Source organism: Aotus nancymaae, unplaced genomic scaffold, assembly GCF_030222135.1.
Source record: "Aotus nancymaae isolate 86718 unplaced genomic scaffold, 86718_ANA_hifiasm-v0.15.2.pri h1tg000019l, whole genome shotgun sequence".
Classification (NCBI taxonomy): Eukaryota; Metazoa; Chordata; class Mammalia; order Primates; family Aotidae; genus Aotus; species Aotus nancymaae.
The window spans coordinates 43,737,545-43,751,262 of record NW_026988431.1 but is presented as its reverse complement, the minus strand read 5'-3'; the positions used below and the strand labels follow the sequence as shown (position 1 = coordinate 43,751,262).

At 41.8% G+C, this 13,718-nt stretch overlaps 1 long non-coding RNA gene and 1 pseudogene across 2 annotated transcripts; both read right to left on the bottom strand.

The window, feature by feature from the left end:
- Positions 1-9,985: 9,985 nt before the first annotated feature.
- Positions 9,986-10,125, bottom strand: LOC135275995 (U2 spliceosomal RNA; annotated as a pseudogene).
- Positions 10,126-11,838: 1,713 nt separating this feature from the next.
- Positions 11,839-13,514, bottom strand: LOC105706553 (uncharacterized). 2 transcript variants are annotated; one of them, XR_001104852.2, is made up of 3 exons: positions 13,431-13,514; positions 13,036-13,099; positions 11,839-12,164 (listed from the first exon to the last, which is right to left on the bottom strand). It is a non-coding gene; the product is annotated as an uncharacterized LOC105706553 (long non-coding RNA). The 2 variants fall into 2 exon arrangements; XR_010343419.1 differs by lacking the exon at positions 13,431-13,514 and adding an exon at positions 13,204-13,333.
- Between the last annotated feature and the right edge of the window lie 204 nt (positions 13,515-13,718).

The window sequence follows — 13,718 nt, the reverse complement described above, 5'->3', positions numbered from 1 at the left end:
TAAGATCAGAGTATTTTCCTGGCCCCTTCTCTGCTGGTTCCAGCAGGTTGGCCGTGTCCCTCCACCCAGAGATACAGCTCCTGCCAGGCAGCCCTTTCCATTCAACTTCCCTCCCTGCCTTCCGAGAATGGCTCCTAGATGCTTCACTCAGGTCTATGGTGGGAAGAGCTCCCTGCTGTTGCCAGCTCCATATCAAAGTGAACTCTTAGGCAATGTCTTCTCATGCAATTTACTGGGAAATCAATCAGAGACTGACCTTGCTAGACTACCTCTAGTGTCTTGTGAACATTATTTAAATTTTAAATTATTTGTCTTTTCAAAATCATGGGCTTTGGCACCAAGTCATTTTGGCCTTGAATGTAAGCTTTGTCAACATTGAACACCTGAATAAAGTATTAACCTAGCAGAGCCTCAATTTACTAAAAATTAAAGAGTAACAGTAATATCTACCTTACATAATATTGTAAGGAGAAATCAGTGAACATACGTAAAATTTTATTACAAGGTACAGCACATAAATGTAATTTTATTCATCTTTTTTCCCCTCTTTCCTCCAACTAGGGGTCAAATTTAGCTAACATTTATTGAGTGCTTATTATATGTCATGTACTAGTTTAAGCATTTTATACATATTCATTTACTTACATCAATCCTATACACCACTATTCCCTCTTTTACAGATGGAGAAACCAAGGTACAAAGAGGTTAAGAAACTTGCCCAGTGTTTGCTAGGACATAAGATGGGGGTACTAATTTACAACTAGATGGTAAACTTTTCAAGGCAAAACCAACTGTATACCAGATTTCTCTCTTTTTTCACAAGGCCTAGCAAGATGTCTTTCATACAGTAGGTGTTCAATAAGTGCTGATTGTATTCCGGGAGCAGAGGCAATTAAGCTAGGGTTGTAATAGGGAGTCAGGAGAGCCACATGGTCAAAGTAGCAGCTGCTTTCATGAAGCAGCAGTAATGCATGCCGCTCAGAATTGAATGCAAGGCCCTGGTAACTGAGGAACGGGCCGCTGCTGGAAGATATTGCAGAGAGCAGCCAGCTATCTTGGGGAGGGGTGAGGCAGGAAAGAGAACTTGAGCTGGGAGGCCAGCAATGGTGGAAGGCTCCCCAAGTGAAGCTTGAGCTCCTCTCTCAGCCATCCTCCTGGCCCTGAGGAGACAGTAAATCTCACTCCATCCTGTGGTTATACCACTGAAGCATCTTTAAAAACACTTAGTCCCAAATGATGAGCCCTTTCCTGCTGCTTTTCTTACCTGAGCCAGCAACCTCAGAGCTTTCTGGGATTTCTGTTAAAAACACCGAGATCCCAGGACTCCTTCTCTACCAACACAACTGTCTCTCACGCCAAGCATGGGACATATGGCCGAGCATCTGGGAGGGAGAAGATGGGCCAGGAGTGCTGGCAAGCGGCACATGCTTTCATTATAATGGATGTGTCACAGTAAATCATTTTGTAAATTCCCCTCCCCTCTGTGCTGCATAGCAAAACATAAAGGAAGATGAATTATCCACAGCACCACAATGCTGGTTGAATATGCCAAAGCTTGTGCCTGAGACACTTACTGACATTTCCTTAAATATCGTTTTAATATCTTGGCCAGGTCGGGCATACCAATGGCATTACAGAGCTTGCAAATCAATACCCCAGCTGTTTTGGTTTTTTAATAAAACTGAATGTGATCTATTTTAAATGATTGCCTTCCGCCCCTCTAATTTTCTACAGGGCTTTCAGAGAGCAGGACTGTGGGCAGCCTTGGAGTCAGGACTTGGCTCTGAAAGAGTAGTTGTTCCTTTTGGGGTTGGGGGTAGAAATTCAACATTTGCTGGATGACCGTCGTCATCTTTCCTAGTCCTCTAGTCTCCCAGGTCGGGTGATCTACATGATCTACACGACCAATTTGTGGTTTGCTGCTGCTTTTTAAAAATGAATTTACTGAAATGTTGCAGAAGAATCTAAAGGGCTTAGCTTCTACAAATCAAATTGATTTCTTCATTTGGGATCAGTCCAAGTGATTCATTCATAATTTTATTAGAGATCTTTTCCTAAGGAAATTCTTTGTCTCTGATTATCATCATGAAGAAAATGAAAAGAGCTTCTACCAAGAATTTGGTCATATGCATGTGACTTTTGCCCCTTGGAAAAGTGGAATATGTAAAACCGTCATCAACAGTAACCATCTTGGTTACTGGACACCCACAGTACTCAATAACTACAAGTATTCCTCATGCAAATAGAGAGGTGGCCCTGTCACATTTGGAGTCCCAATAGGCAGAAAAGTCCAATCAAAGTACCTATAAATCAGAGTTTTATAAAGATATTAGTTGACTGCTACTTATGTGGGTCATAAATGTGACACCACAATAAACAATCCAGTCTCTTTGAGGATGTGTTTGAGGACTCTTTTATAGGCTTTGAGATATCACAGTACTTCCATCAGGAAAGTCTCATCTGCTTGTGCAGTTTATTGCTTTTATTTTCTGTAGTTTATACAAAGTATCTAAGCTTTTTTTCTTCCAATATTTTTCCTGGGCTACATTAGTGCAAGTTCATGTTTTCCCTGGGCCAGCGGGACCACAAACCAGATTAAAACAAAAAGGGAGCTGGAGCCTTGGCGAGGCCCCTGGAGAGACCGCCTCCCTCTGCCTTCCCCACTGCTGACCTCTCACAAACCAGCTTCGAAGCAACTGAAATTTCTCTCTCTTTTCTTTCTTTTTTTTTTCCTGACCACAGGCAAAATCCTGTCTCCTTGGTTCTCTGAAAGTTATCCATTCCTGAATTTTACCCTTAACCACAGCGGAGGAAAGGGAATAGCTGAGGTCAGGAAATATGGAAAGAATGTTAACAATTTACCACTAAAATATACATTAAGATTATTTTCAGCAAGTGTAATCTCCACGTTGAACTTCTAAATCTAGAATTCTCCTGTCACGTGACGATATTCACATTTATGTGTGCCCCTTTAAGCCTCAATTCATCCCTTCCTGAATGAGTTCTCTGTGAAAGGTAGGACTGAGTAAAAATACACGAGTTAAATCTCCAAGCTTCCCTCCCTAGTCAACATTTGGTTGCACTGATTACAAATGTTGAAGTGGTTAGGTGAAAGTAGCTGTCTTTTGCGTGAGCTAGTACACGAGTATCGTCAGAGATTTTAATGGGCATAAAAACAGAAGTGAAAATAGACACACAGGTAATACTTTCAATCCGACAGCTAATTCTGTTATAGAAATCCGAAATCATAAATGTTTAGATGCTGTTAAGAAGAGAAGGAATGAACCAGGGTTATCTTATATCAGGTATCATCACAGAATGTTAGCATTAGAAAGCAAGAGATTCTTTTATTTAGCGTCCTCATTTTACATAGGACACAATTAACAATAATTACTATTGCCAGTGTATATGTATTTTTTTCATTTAATTATTACAAAACACTAGAATGTGTGACTTTCATTTTGCAGAGAAGAAAAGGCACGGTGAAGTAATCTGCCCAAGGCGGAGTGGTGGAGGTAGGATTCAAAGTCACACACTCTGATTCCCATTCAAACATCAAATTAGAGGCCCTCCAATTGAACTTGTTTCTCCCGGAAACCAAGGAGTCTTTGCCCTACTTTGGGGCAAGTAGATGGCTGCTAACTGCCTGGCTTTATCCACCCCTTCTTTGTGCTGCATCTCACCCTCACGCTGGCCTCAGATTGGTTTGGAGTGACTGTCATGATCCAAGATGGATCTGCCTTCCCCAAGGGCTCGGGCCAGTGCCCCCCCAGACGCACATGCTGCACTGCATCTGTCGCTAATGGGATTTCCAGATTTCTGCCTCTTCATGAGTCCCCATTTGGCAGGCTTGCATATCTGTGAATCTAATGTCTGTGTGTAGTCGTGCTCCTCAGCTGTTCTAGTTTGGCAAATAAGTGACGATGGCTGTAGCCAGGTTAAATCTGAGGGCAGACTTACTGTAAGTTTAGTTTTCTGAGTTCAACTTTTCAGGGAATGAAGCTACCTTGAGAATGTGATGTGTGATGTGATCATGATGACCCTGGACGTGTCCTAGACTCACCTTCAGTTACTAGGCACTTCATATATTGTTTCTTTGTAGGTAAACTTTCCATAGGGGGTGTAGTCCCTCTTTCCCCCTTTTTCTCTTAAGTGACATAGTATCTGGGAGATCACTGTCTTGTTTAATTTTGTCTCTCCTATATATTACTTAGCTTAGGGCATTAAGCTTTGAAAATCAACAAATGATAATGATATATGAGAAGAATAGGCCGGGCATGGTGGCTCACACCTATAATCCCAGTACTTTGGGAGGCTGAGGCAGGTGGATCACTTGAGGTCAGGAGTTCAAGACCAGCCTGCCCAACATGGCAAAACCTCGTCTCTATTAAAAAATACAAAAATCAGGTGGGTGTGGTGGTGCATGCCTGTAGTTCCAGCTACTCAGGAGGTTGAGGCAGGAGAATCACTTGAACCCAGGAGGCAGAGGTTGCAGTGAGTTGAGATTGCACCACTGCACTCCAGCGGGGGCAACAAAGCAAGACTGTCTCAAAAAAAAAAGAAAAGAAAAAGAAAAAAGAGAAGGACTAGATTGTAGTAAAGCCTTCTTTTTAAGAAATTTGCCTGTGTAGTAGACATTTGTTATTTCATGGCTATTCACAATCCATTCTATATCTGAGTAAACCCTGCTTCCTGTTAGAGTATTATCTCCTCTCATGGCATGAGCTCTTAGTACTCAGAAAGTCCAAGCACACTACCCATTTCCCACTTCGAAAGCTGAAGGGAAAAGTTTCTGTTTCATAGGGTTGTTATGAGTATATTTGATGAGTTAATTTAGAAATAACACCTAAAACATGTGGCAACTACTAGTATTAGCTCTTTTTCTTCCTCTCCTCTTCCTCCTCCTCCTCCTTCTTCTTCTTCCTCTTATTCTTCATCCTGTTCTTGTTTGCCTTCTCATTTTTGCTGTTATTAATAGTAGTATCATCCTCTGCACAGCCAGGACAAGGGTACTTGACCTATACTTGCCACTCAGATTCCTTGGAATATTGAATGTTGTATGGTTGACACAAGGACAGAAGATATAGTTAGGTTTTTTTTTTTTTTTGAGATGGAGTTTCGCTCTTGTTACCCGGGCTGGAGTGCAATGGCACGATCTCGGCTCACCGCAACCTCCGCCTCCTGGGTTCAGGCAATTCTCCTGCCTCAGCCTCCTGAGTAGCTGGGATGACAGGCACGCGCCACCATGCCCAGCTAATTTTTTGTATTTTTAGTAGAGGCGGGGTTTCACCATGTTGACCAGGTTTTTTTTTTTTTTTTTTTATTGTGAAGTATAACACAATTAAAGAAACATGCAAAGGCTACATGAAAGATTTGCAAAGAACTGAAAGCAAATGGCCATGTAGCACGATTGTCCAGTTTATTAACCAACCAAAGCCTTCTGCATGCTCTTCACCAGTCGAAACCCTCCTCTTCCCTAAGGGATAGCTTCATGGGTTTGGGACCTGTGCAGTCATACAAGGCTCCATGCTCAGAAGGATCTCATGCTTGGTTTAATGTCTGCAGTTGCCTTCTTGAAATTTTTTATAATTTTTGAGCAAGTTGCCCTGCATTTGAATTTTGCTCTGAGGCCCACAAATTATATAGCTAATTCTGCCTTCACTCTTAAGGGGACCATTATCATGACTGTTATGAGGATGATTTTCTTGCTTTTCTTTATAATTTGACCACCTGTATGCATCTGGAGCTGTTTCCTCCTAAAGGTATGCTTTCACATACTATTCCTGCTATAAAGTCAGTCAGTCAGTCCTGTGATTCCTGCTGCATAGACCCCAGATGTTCCAGTGACTGGCTCTTTCAATATTCTCCCAATACCTTCTACTTTGCTTAGGTTTGCCAGTGTTGATTTCTGTTGCTTGCAACTGAAGGAACATAACTGGTATCGTTTTTTTTTCCTAAAAGACTCTTGATAGAGAAAAAGACAGCATGTAATAATTTGTCTTTGTTTTATTCCTTTCTGCACAAAGTCTCATGAATGTTCCATAGATGTAAGATTTATTTTAAAACTAACATCCTGACAAACTTATTTTCCAGCAGAGAAAGTTGAAACTTGAAGTCGTTAATGTAGTTACTTACATTTAGAAAAACGTTATCTTTGGGACAAGCAGTGAAGCCCAAAGTGCCTGCCAATGACATTTTTTTTTCTTCTCATAAAAGTTGCCAGAAGTTGCTAGTGGATCACCACTTTCTTGGATAACTCTTCCCCATGACGTGTGGTTGAATCGGAATCCCCAAATCGCTGGCTACACATGTATCCTCAGCCTCCTGGCCTGGGGATACATGTGTAGCCAGCGATTAGTGCAGGCATAGGTGAACAGTCCAAACAAAACCAATAACGATCATCCCAAGGAGTTTTCTACCTTGAGCTATCAGGGAAGATAATTTCAGGTCTTTGGGTTGGGGCTCAGGGTGTCAAGGTATGGGGAAACCCTCCTACAGCAAACTGAACAGCACACACACACGATGGTGACAGAAGCCATGAGGCAGTAGAAGCTCTGAGGTGTTCAGGGAGTTGGTAGTTGAGATAGTGGCACAAAAGCAGAGGCAGAGAAATGCTGGCTGCCAGACTTCTCTAGAGTCTCTGGAGTTACTGTGATGTCTTAAGGGACATTTTAGTTCTCTATGAAGGTTGGCCTGACCACTGTTAAGATGTCTTCCTCTGCTTCCTTACTTCCCTGCGCATCCTAAAATAAACTTCTGACATCTGTCTCAGACTTGATCATCAGAATTGGTGTCTATAATGAAACATATGTACAAACCTTGGAACTTACTAACTGGATGTGAGACCTAAAATGAACCCTTCTCCATGCTTAGTCAACAACCATTGTTCTTTCTAACAGTGGAGCTTGTTTATGCTCAGTCCCTGCAACTCAGGGGTAAGTGAAACAGCTCAAAGCCAGAAACATCAAATGGTAACCCAATAAAGAGGACCTAGCAAGAACTACCTGTCACACTGGAGTGCTGACCTAGTGATTCTGAAATTATTTTGCTTTTCTATCTCTACTTTCCCCATTATATTTGAGGCTTCCAGAAAGCTTCCCCTGGATTGCAGCGGGCCTCCCTGCTTGCAATATTGCTCCTCTAAAGTCCATTCTCCATGGAGCAGTCAATGCAATTTTGATCAAATAAATAATAAAGTGACTGCCTATTGCTGTCAGGATGTGGCCCCAAATTCTTAGTTCACATGTGAGGTTGTTTATGATTTGGCTCTTGTTTACCTTCCCAGCCATATTCTTCCCACTTCTCCCCACCTCTGTACCATCCCTTATATTCTCTGCTCTAGACTTGAACTCACTCTTTTGCCTACTTGCCTTTTGCACAAGTATTCTTCTACCTTGACTGCCTTCTTTCACTCCTTCCCCTTGCTTTCTCCTCCTCTTCTTTAAGACCTTAGTTTAAATGTCCCTTCCTCCAGAAAATGTCCCCTGAATCCCAAAGACCAGGGTTCACAAACATATATTCTGTAGAGTTCTCTTTTTAAAAATAAAATTGCCCTTTAGCTTGTCTGTCTTTAACTTGGCTGTAAGTTTCTTTAGGATGACTGGCACATAATTGATGCACAAATGAAGGTACAAAATTAGATGAAATAACAGAATGTTTCTACTCTTGTGGCCAGACTCCAGGGCTGTGGCGTGGGTGAACAGAGATCAGAGAATTGGACTAGTAGCTGCAGCAAAATCTGAGGCCAGGAATCCCACCCACTGATTTAACAAGACCGCTAGGAAACATGAATTACTTAAGAATTGCCATCCTGATTAGTTTAGTTTAAGGCAAGCCCCCAAACCCATCCCTGTCCTTTTCTTGCATATTTTAACTGGAGGCAAATAGCAGCTCTTCTCAAATGGTCAATACTTACATGTAAGACAACTTGCCTATTTCATAATTTCTCAAAACAAAAACAAAATCAGTCCAACCAGGATGGCTGGTGAGCTGTAGTTAGAAGCTTGGCTTGGGAATCCATTGATTAAAATTGTTTGGACTGGCAGTAGAACAAAGTGAAAATGGTTAAGCAGATTCCTTAAATTCTGCTGGAACAAGAGGAAAGATAAGAAGACCAGAAATGTCACCTCCATCCAGGCCAACGTAGAAGAGCTAATAGGTGAATGACAGTATATTTTTAATCCATTATGGAATGTTGGTTTGTTTTCTTGTTTAATGACTTCCTTTCTTTAGGAGAACCTGATACAAGCAAGCAGAACTCTGGAATGCAATATCTTGAGAGCCCTTAAGTGACAATGGGATTCTGGGAAAGTCGATTCCTGGAGCCCCAGTCTCTTCATCTGCAGAATAGAAATAATGATTACAACAGAGCCTCTCCTGCCTGCTGGGAGGCATCACAGGAGACAGTGTTTTAGAAAGTCCTCTGTATATTCGAGGTAGCATTAACACCCCCTCTCCCTGCTCCCCACCAATAAGGGCCTACAAAAGAAACAAAGCCAGGGAAAGTGAGTCAGTAAGCACTGGATTTGGGAGTTTGAGTGTTTCCAAGCAGAAGTCATGAGGTCAAACTTTGTAATACTAACAAATAGGAAGAAGCACAGGAATCCCATTTCTTTGATCAATTTATTAATTAATTTTTAAAGCAAATTCTCTCTTACCAATTGTGCTACAATATTTTTGCATCCCAGACAGTTTTATACAATGTCATGTTGTGTTTCATGTTTCTTGTTCATCAATATAAAGCAGTAAGTTGGCAAAATAGTTACAGGAACTGAGGTTCCCTTTTCTATTCAGCACAGAGTGGAGATATGGAAGGAACGTTCAGGAATATATTTCTATCTGGGTCTCAAGTAAAGGTGGCCACTGGCACCAGTTAGGGCTGGACTCAGGGTAATTATGGGGTGTGCACGCAGCTCCATCCCTTTACCATAGCAGATCTGAATGATCTACCACAGCACCTTTCCCCTCCTTAGACCTGGAGATGGCCTCAGAGCCCTTCCCAACACAGTGGTAAGTGGATCAGATCACGGTGAAATGCATTCGTCACACCATGTCTAGGCACTGATCAGAAGCCATGACTCTTCATTATCAAGCTGTTAAGCAGCTATTAGGTGATGCCCTAATGCCCTACTGAGAAAAACCAGTAACTTACGGGTTTATGTCTTATTTCATTTTTTGAGCACTTATTGGTTGCACTTAATTCAAACAAAGAAAACAGGGTAGCAGAGTTAAACGAAAATGCTTGGTTTGTAATTCCAAAGTTCTTTTCTCTTCTTCCAGCCACACGGGATATTTGATCCTTTTAATGTCTTTAACTGTTGGCTTCAAACAACTGTGAAGAAGAGCAGGAAACCTGACACTTTAGCTGGATGATGTTTATACAGATGCAGCTTCTTCCTTCACATATTTGGTTAGGAGGAGCTCAATGAGCTGGAGGCTGAATCTCAGGAATGTTTAAATAAAGTGACATTGACACAGACCCTGAGCAACATTTGCAAACCCCATTCTAACCTCACTTAGAGCTGAGGTTCTTAATCTTTATTGGACATGGATTCCTTTGGCGGACTGGTTAGGTTTATGCATCCCGCTCAGAATACTGCCTTTAGATAAAACAGTAAAAGAAAATAAATTGGGTTATGAAAAGAAAATACTTTGGGCTAAAAATGCATCTGGGTATACCTTCTCCATGCTTAGTCAACCATTGTTCTTTCTAACAGTGGAGCTTGTTTATGCTCAGTCCCTGCAACTCAGGGGTGAGTGAAACAGCTCAAAGCCAGAAACATCAAATGGTAACCCAATGAAGAGGACCTAGCAAGAACTACCTGTCACACTGGTAGTTCTTAATACAGTTATTAAACTATTTTTTAAAATCTATGACAGATTTTCGTATGTTCTTCTTATTAAACATTATACAAAAAGATCGAAGTAACTTCCATAATTTTGCAGTAGTGATCAGGGCAAATATTTTGATATATCTGGGGTAACTATAATGTTATATGAAATTATCTTGATTTCTATTGGTGAGTAAGCCACAGGTACCAATAATCCTATTGTAGTTTGTTACTATATTTAAACTGATAAGAACAGATGCTACACTTGATCTTAGCCAAAAGGCTGAGAAGTGATGTTACCATATTTAAAATATAAAACTTGCTAAATTTCAGAGAGGGGTTACTCAAAATAGTGATTCCTCCCCCATCCAACTAGGCTGTAAACCCTTTGGATTATGTCCAGGGACCCCAGTAATAAACCCTGGACAAATTTGGATGTGGAGACCTCTGCGCTATCAGCATTAACATTCCCACCACTAATTCTCCATTTAGAGAATTTCTGAGGTGGCTGGTCACAGTGTAATTCCAAAACTTTGGGAGGCGGGTGGATTGCTTGAGCTTACAAGTTCGAGACCGGCCTGGGTAACATGGTGAAATCTTGTTTCTACAAAAAAAAAAAAAAAAAAAAAACTACAAAAATTAGCTGGGCGTGGTAGTGCCTGTAATCCCAGCTACTTGGGAGGCTGAGGCAGGAGAATCGCTTGAACCCGGGAGGCGGAGGTTGCAGTGAGCCAAGATCATTCCACTGCACTCCAGCCTGGGAGACAGAGCAAGACTCCGTCTCAAAAGAGAGAGACAGAGAGAGAGAAATTCCTGAGGCAAAAGTAAAGGGTCTTATATGGATTGCTTTGTTTTGGTGTGAGACTGCCCCTTCAAAATGAGGATCTTCTTTACTTTCAGAGCTTTTTTTTCAAGGGTCACATGCAGTTTAAACACGTTCTCTAGTCTAGAAACTGCACACCCTGTGGATGTGAGGAAACGGGAGCCTACCCAGGTTAAGTGACCTGACCCACATAAATAAACAGTGGGAAAGGCCATCGACAGTTTCTATTCCTGGCAAGCTGAAAAGTTAAGGTGGCCCCCAACTCTTGCTAGGGCTGACATGAACCAGAAGTTGAACCTGGGACTACAGTCTGGGACTCTGTGGTCTAGCGGGGTTGAATTCAGTTCCCACCAGCACCAGATAAGCTTAGAAATTTTTTGCAGGCTTCGGTAGGGGAGACCCTAAAGAGTGAAATGAGCCCCTAAGCCTATCTGGTGTTGGTGAGAGCTGCTCTAACAGTGTATCATCCAAATATTTGTTAGTGCTAGATGTTCTGCTTTGTGGTCGGCTTTGTACTAGATAACAAAATCACGGATGTGTGAGAGGTGTGTGTGCTTGCAGGTGGAGCTGGGTAAGAAGAGACATTTTAGGTGGGGTGCGGTGGCTCACGCCTGAATCCCAGCACTTTGGGATGCCGAGGCAGGCGGATCACCTGTGTTTAGTATACAAAATAGAGTTTTAATTTAGTAGGAGGGATTTAAGGTTTTTGGGAAATAACATCAATCGAGGGGTAGCTGTTGGGATACTCATGATTAAAATATGATCTCTGTGCTCTGACAAGGTTGCATTTAGTATCTTATTTTTGGGATTTGGCGAGAGTATGTTTATTATACAAAAGTATAATAAAGTTCAAGACCAGCCTGGCCAACATGGTGAAACCCAATCTCAACTAAAAATACAAAAATTAGCCGGGCATGGTGGTGGGTGCTTGTAATCCCAGCTACTTGAGAGGCTGAGGCAGGAGAATCACTTGAACCTGGGAGGTGGAAGTTGCAGTGAGCCGAGATTGCGCCATTGCACACCAGCCTGGCAACAAAAGTGAAACACCGTCTCAAAAAAAAAAAAAAAGACAAGACATTTTAGAAAATATTACCACTGGAGTAATGTGCCTCTGACACAATTTAAATTCACATTGTAATTTAGCTTATATTCTCTATAAGAGCATTAAAGTTGAGTCATTATTTATTTCAATTGCAATTTCACTTCTTTATTTACTCAGAGATGATCACATAAGGGCTCCCTAGCATTACTTAGTGCTAGAAAAACAGCTCCTAAGAGTGAATCAAATTAACCACCCCTTCTGAACAATGTAGAATCCAGCACACTTTGGTTCTCTCATTTGGCATTTTGGATGATGACAGTTGCAGAATTGAACTTCTAGGCATTTTGGTTTCTCCCCAGTTTAGGAGAATGCCCAGAATGCAGAAACATGAGAAGAAAGAACAAAAGAAAGATGACTTTATAAGTCTCCTTTGAAGAGCTTCACATCTATCCAATTGCTTTCTCCCCCACTAAAAAAAATCACTTCAGTAATATACGCTCAGGTAAAAATATAAACAATATAGAAGTGAACTGAGCAGAAAGTGAAAGTCCTTCTTTGCCATCCTCCGATCCCACTTCCCTCCCCAGAAGAATCTTTCCAGACCTTTTTCCTATGTGTTTATATATGTGCGTGTATATAAATACACAAAAATACATGAATGCAAGTAAGATGCACATATTTCTTTACATAAATGGGAACATATACACTATATATATTTTCCTATTACTTGCTTTTTATTTGCTAATATTTCTTGGGGATCTCTCTGTACATATAGAGCTATCTTATTTTTTTAAATTGCTACGTATTATTCTATAGTATGTATGAATGTACTGTGTTTGTTTAAGCATTTTCCTATGAATAGACATTCAGGTTGTGTGCAAGTTGGGTTTTCTGATGTGTTTGTTTTGTTGCTATTGGAAGCAGTACTCCAAATTTATTCTACCTCCTTTGAGCTGATGAAAACCAACCCTAGATGTGTTTCTTCTCTCTCTATTTCTGCAGGAAAAAGAGTGCAGATGGGAATAGGAAAGGGAGAGAATGCGATCCCTTTTCTTCCTTCTGACCACCTTCTTCCCACCTCCTACCTCCCACTTCCTTCCTGTCCACAATATACAAAAAGAGAGCTCCCTCTGCTGGGAATGCCATTCTCTTCCTCCCGCTCACCTGGTAACTGCTTTCATCCTGCAAATTGCACCTCACTCTATCTCCCCGAGGTCCCCAGCTCACCACCTGGAAGGTCAAGGGCCTTCCTTCATGCCGCTTTGGCCCTCTCTGTGTCCGACATCACATTAAAGTTACCTGTCCATACACCTGCCCCTGAGCAGAGGGAAGGAACTCACTGCATCTCCTCAGCACCTAGCACCTGATCAGCTGTGGCAGGAGCCCAGGGGCATACCTGGTGGCCTGCACTGAAGGACCTCCAAGTGAATAAATCTTCACATAGCATGCACTTGGTTTAATTACCATTAAATCCATGTTGAAGCCAACAGCATTAGATGATGAATCACCTAGATAACATCAGAGCCTCGGACAAGGTGTGCAGACTGAGAACAGGATTTCAGAAACATTAAAATAACACACATCACGCCAGCATTTGCTGGTTTCTTCTGTGGCCTTCCCCACACTCATCAGATTGGTAGGGATCACTCTGATATTGGCACCAGGCTTCTGCTGACTGAAAAAGAGCAATACCTGTTCTGCAGGTTCTATTTTTAATTTTTATTAACATTTTTACCTGTGCCCTGCTTGATCTCTCTCAGGCAGGCTGCTCTGATACAACCGGTTTAGTTATGTCCTTTCCCGGGTGCATTTCTGCCCAGAGAGAAGGCCAAATGCACAGAAGGGGTTGGAGGGAGATCCATCTGGAGTAGCCAGTGGGTCAGACCACGGGGCTAATCCTGAAACTAGACCATCAGGTATGTTGGAGATCAGCTACTCAGTACTGGAGAAAAGAGTGGCTTGGAAGAGGTGGATCTCATGTTATGGAAAGCACAACACACAATGGTTCCCTGCTGCCACCAGC